Genomic DNA, 6,000 nt, shown 5'->3' with positions numbered 1-6,000 from the left:
GCCTCCCAAAGCCTCTCTCATCCACAAGAGAGAAAGACACAGAAATAAAGACAGAAAGAGAGAGAGAGAGACTAAGTTAAAAAGAAACCTTCCTGTGGCTTCTGACCACCCACTGCGGTCTGGATCATACTCTTCAATATGACTGGGGCTTGGCCCAGCCTGGTCCCCTGCACCTCTGCCCTCTGCAACCTTCCCTGGTCTCATGCTCGCTCCTACTCCCCCAGGCCTCCTTTCAGTAATACTTACCTCCTCCTCTACCTCTTTAAGGCCTTTGCTACACCTGTTTCCCCTTGGCTCAAATATCACTGTCTCCAGGAAGCCCTCCCTGAAGCCACCCGTCCCCTCCGCCCATTCTTGGTCATACTCATTTCTCATAAAATAATAGTTCTTTCTTTCAAAGCCCCTACCCCGGTTTGTGAATATATTTTTGGGAGTGTGATTATCTCATTTAGTCCCATCTCTTCCACTGAAATTTAAGCTGTTCTAGGGCAGGGTCTCATCTCTTAGTATTTAGCATTACCACTCAAACACCAGGGGTGGTGAGCAGGGAATATTCGTAGAATCAATGCATAAACAAATACATGAATGAGGCTATACCCGCTGACATAAGCTTCTCTAGACCCGATAAGGTCGGTCGCAGGTCCTCTCCTGTTGCAGGTGGGAAGACTGACAGTCTAAGCGGGTCAGCAACTTGCCCCAGCTCACATGGCTGGGAGAGAGGTAGCCGTAGCCACAGATCTGCTTGACTTACCAATTTCTAAACATGCACAATGTGAGAAATTAAATGGTGAGGCCCTAGATTAGTCAGGGTATTGCAGAGAAGTGGTATCAACAGGCTGCATATATGAGGGACTTCAAGAAGCTTGTGGATAAATGGAATTTACAAACTTATTTTGGTGCAAAAAAACCCTGAAATCTATGTAGAGTTTTCGCATAAGACTCATTTTCCAAGAACTTTTCGAAGGCCCTTCAGAGAGAGGTTATATTAAAGAATTGGCTCATGTGATGTGGAGGTGAGTCCAAAATCTGATGGGGTAGGTCGGGAAGCTAGAGACCCGGGCAAGGCTTTGAACCCGAAGGCAGCCTGTGCCAGCAGAATACCTTCTTGTTCAGTCTTTGTTTTATTTAGGCCTTGAGCTTATTGGATGAAGCCCACTCACGTGATCCTGGAGGTCAATGTATTTCACTCAGAGTCCACATATTTAAATGTTCATCTCATCCAAAAAACGTCTTCACAGAAACCTCCAGAATAATACTTGATCAACTATCTAGGCACCCAGACCCGGTCAAGTAGACACAAATTGAAGCCTCACAACTTCTATGTAACCACTGTTCCGATTTAACAGTTATCAAGAGGTCGCCACGTTTACTTCCGCTAGCCCCTTTACTCTTCTTTTTATTCTGTTGGTGAAATGTTTTGAAATATACCCCAGACCCCATCTTTCAATTTCAACTTTTTTGCTTTTTTTTTTTTTAGGTTTTTGCTATAGGGTACATGGACTTGCTGCGAAAAAGGCAGAGAGAGAGAGGGAAAGTGAGAAATCACCCACTGGGTGATTTCTCCGCCATTCTTCTCTCAGGATTTGGGGTGTGCACATACATGCACCTGGTGTGTTTTTTAAGCTGCCAGGTCCGGGACTCAAACTGTGGATTCAGCCATGTGAGATCCAGCACCCTAACCACCACGCCACCTGTCGGCTTCCCAACTGCATTTCTCAATCCAGCTACCCAACTGCAGTGCATGCTCACAGAACCCTACACTCTTCAGGGCTAGCTCTGTCCCCCACTTTGAGAAACTTGGCTCTCAAAGTGCAGAGAGGAGACTTTCTAATGCTCAGAGCTCCGTCTGGAAAGGTGAGCTCTGACGAGTGGAGCTTTTCCCACCGGCTTAGTGCAAAGCTTCCTCTATGCTCCAGCAAGTCTGCACATAACTTGACCTTGGCTGGGGTGGCAGTGGGGGCAGGTAGAAGACTCTCGCCTTCCGCTCCAGCAAACCACCCTCCGTCTTTCCAGAGCCGTACACTATTTTCATTTTCATGTTGCACCCGGCTGCTCCATATCCCTTTATTGCTTCCTCCCCCTCCTGCTCCCCACGTTCCTCCCCCTCATTCTTCTTCTCTGGCTTTGAGGAGTCTGGACTTTTGCAAACCAGAGAAAGAGACCTATTTAATCTACTGTATTTACAAGCTGCCTAAACAAGTACAGTGAATGAATCATGGAAAAAATGTAGTTTATGTGAAAAAGTTCATTATACGACTTGGTTCTATTAAATCTGTCTGGTGTAACGAACCCCACCCACCAAATTTAAAAAGAAAGAAAGGAGAACAGGATCCTTGAAAAGGAGAAAGGACCCCTGAAAATGCCCCCATTGGCATATATATCTCATAATTCCATGACAACATAGCATTACTATTGGATTAAAGACACTTGGAGTTTTCCTTTTCGGAAAAAAGACAGGACTAAATTTACGTTTGCTTTCTGACAATCTCCTTTTAAAAAAACAATCTGGGGCCAGCAGGTGGCATGGTAGTTAAGGTGCTAGACATTCTTATGTGGCCACCCATGGTTCAAGTCCTGGAACTGGTGGCTTGCTTTCTCACTTTCCCTTTCTCTGTGTGTGTCTTTCTCTGGTCACATTAAAATAAATGAATGAATAAATAAAGTTAAATAAATAGGTCTTTTAAGAAAATCTATATTTTTGGGGCCAGCAGGTAGCATGGTGGTTAAGGGTGCTGGACTCCCGCATGGCCGATGTGGTTTGAGTCCCCGTACCTGGCAGCTTGCTCTCCCTCTCTCTTTTTTCTCTCTCTGTTCCTCTCCGGTCAAATGAAAATAAAATAAATAAAGATAAAATAAAATAATTATTAAAATATTGTTTTAAAAATCTATATTTTTGGGAACCAGCAGTTAGCGTAATGGCTATGTTGCTGGACTCCCACATAGTCGACCGCAGTTCGCGTCCCAGACCCGGTGGCTTAAAACTCACGCCGGGCACGTGTGCGTGCGTGCCCAGGATCCCGAGAGGAGAATGGAGGAGAAGGGATTGCGGCATGGCCATCCCCCCTGGGGGGTGATTTCTCGCTTTCTGTCTCTATGTCTCTCTCTGTCTGTCTGGCAAGCACACGCCACCTATAGCGAAAACCTCTCAAAAAAAAAAAATCTATAATTTTAAATTTTCCAAATGGATTTAAAAAGTAGCGTTAAAAATTGGCTGAATTAACTTTTTTTTTTGAGTAGTTAAATAATTTGTAATCATTCTTCTAGTTTGGTGTCACTTTGGCTTTTGTAACTTAGGAATTTTGTGTTATTACTTCTGAGAAAAATCTTCCAGATTTTTCTATTTTTCTTATGACGACAACGACGGTGAGTTATCGAAATACATCGGCACTGTGCTGAACGCCCTACATTAATAATCGTGTTTACTCCTCACAAGGGCCCACGGGGACACGGAGGCTTCATGGGTTTAGCAACTGGCCCCGAGATTGCAGCCTGGGGACAGCAATACTGAGACTTGGACCTCACAGCCAAACCTCTGCATCACACAGTCGAATTTCCTAAGCAGTGAACGACAATTAGAGAGCACTGCCATGTCAATACTCATGGAACTGTCTTTAGGAGCTAGGGACATGGGTAACTTTGGTTTCTTCTTCAGGCTTGATTCTAACTTCCAGATTTCCTACAGCGAATTATGCAATGATGCCTTTATCACTGTTCGGTGAGGGGGAAGTGTAATTCTGCCTAGGCTTATGACAGGAAGACTGTGTGTCTTTTATAAAGTGTCTAAAGCCATCTCTGAGGAAAGTATACAAAGTTTTGCATGATTTTTGCATAGACTAGGGTGGAAGACAGTACTGCAGAATGCAAAGACCTGAACAATTTCATCATCCAGGGAGGCGAGCTCCTCCCCTCCCTGGACTCGGCCGTCTCTTCTGTAAAATGAGACTGATCAGAACAGAATCCTCAAGCATTTGCAAACTGCATGGTTGTGATTCTTGTCTGCTGCTCCCCTGGGGACTGGTCTCCATGCACGTGCCCTGAGCTGCAGGAGGCCCTTATTCTAAACCAGGAGCCAGGCCTGAGCCCAGGGCTGCTGCCAGCCACATCTCAGAGACCTAGGTTCTCAAGGCCAGCAAACAGCGCTCCATCTTAATAATTTTAAGAGAAGTTGCAGCTGTTCTTCCTGCTAAATCTACAGCTTACACCCGCCTTTGGGAAGGAAGGAAAGGAGGAAGGAAGGGGGTTTGGGGCTGTGTGTAAGGTGGGGCCTAAGGCTGGCCCAGGTCCCTGGCTCCCAGACAGAAACTTGACCAGTGATTCCACAGACCCCATTTCCCACTGCCACACCCAGCCACCTCGGGGAAGTCAACATGGGACACCGTGGAAAAAAAAAAAAAAAAGGCAAATGCAGACACGAATCACAGAAATAATCCTAATCATCTGAGACCTGCCGCCTTTGCTAACAGGACCATAAAGGGCATTTGTTTCTAATTAAACACCAAACCCTAAACCTTTCAACTCTGCATCCACAACTACTGTAAATGTTTATGAAAGACGGGGAATTCTCGTTTAATTCAAACCATGCCAGAAATGCATTTTCGTTGTCTTCACTGGTGGGGAAGCTCTACTGGCCCCAGCTTGAATACATCTGAGCATTACATGAGAAAGGAGCTGGCCTGCAAGAGAAGTGAGCCCTGGCAAGACCTGGGCGGGTAAGGAAGTCGCTTGGCCTCGGCACAGCCAGCTTTCATGCGAAATCCCAGCCGCCGCCCAGGGCATCTTCGAGAAAGAGAAGGGGGCACTGGCGGTGCTAACACCTGAGGGTGAGGGTCTCGGACACCTCAGGAATGGTTTAGGCTGCCCAGCAAAACGGTTAAAAGCAGAACTTCTGAAATCAGACCCCCTGGGGGACCTGGGCAAAGTAATTAAACTCTCTGTCTTGGATGCTTCATGGATGCTTCAAGGCTCACCGTGACAGTCACATGAGATAAAGCCCCTGTGTGGCCCTGAGTGAACCTGGCACAGGCTCCATCTTTATGAAGCTCAGGGGTCAGGCAGTGAAGCAGGTGCATCAGCCGCTTGTGCCCAGCTCTAGCTGTTTCCCCGCCACCTTTCCGACGGCTTCAGTACCCTCCTCAGGGCACACCCTTGGAGCTGCTGAAGCTGTAGGCTGCTGCTGCCTGGAGAAGGTCCAGCGGGAGAGAGCAGCCCCTTTTGAGAATTCAATGTGACTATGCCAAGGACCCGAGGAACCGCCAATGCCACTACCCCAAACCCAACGCCTGAGCCCACAGCACCCAGAGACCACCACACTGATAACCACACAGCACTGCAGAAATTCCCAAGACAGGAGGAACCTCTGCCTTCTTAATCTGAGGACGGAAGTCCTTTGTGAGAGACACACATTTCATTTTGGCTGAGAAGGACAGAGGCGGAAAGGAGCCCCAGGGACTTACTTGGCTGCAATTTCCTAAGTCTTCATCTAGCCTTCAAAACTGGGGGATTTCCTCTGAAGGTCTTTGGAGAGAGGGGTAGGACCTAAAATCTGGACCTGAGTCATTCTTCTCTCACTCCCTAACGTATCAACTGTGGCCTTTCAAAAGCAGAGCTTTGCCGTTCTGGCCACCAGAAGGGAGGGACAGTACCGCCTGCTAGGCCGAGTGGTGGGCTCCAGTCTCCATTCACCTCAGCTCTGAGATGGTAGGCCAACGTCTGCCTCCTCCACTTCCTGTCCACAAGCGCCATTGCCAGCTCCAGACATTCAGCACAGGCCTCAGCTTGGCCCATCACAATGCCACACTCCTTGGCCTGCACTGACGCCCTCGGATTTAATGAAATGAATGGGATGTTTTGCTGGACTATTGGAATAAAGGCCTTTTCTCTGTGCCTGTAGACTTGCACCTACAAAGTTGGTGCCTGGCAGCCCTTTTGCTACAGAGTAGAGCTAGAGGAGGTAACTGACACAGAGAGGAAAGTATAAGCACAGGACAGACGCAGTCCAGA

At 47.4% G+C, this 6,000-nt stretch overlaps 1 protein-coding gene across 1 annotated transcript in view; it reads right to left on the bottom strand.

The window, feature by feature from the left end:
* Positions 1-6,000, bottom strand: part of LOC114006833 (ERC protein 2) — a 262,788-nt gene that overhangs the window by 40,379 nt on the left and 216,409 nt on the right. The gene's annotated exons all lie outside the window — the stretch shown is intronic.

The sequence above is a fragment of the Tupaia chinensis genome, unplaced genomic scaffold (assembly GCF_000334495.1).
Source record: "Tupaia chinensis unplaced genomic scaffold, TupChi_1.0 Scaffold000091_1, whole genome shotgun sequence".
Classification (NCBI taxonomy): domain Eukaryota; kingdom Metazoa; phylum Chordata; class Mammalia; order Scandentia; family Tupaiidae; genus Tupaia; species Tupaia belangeri.
Note: the sequence above shows the minus strand (reverse complement) of the source record. Positions and strands in the feature narration are given on the sequence as shown.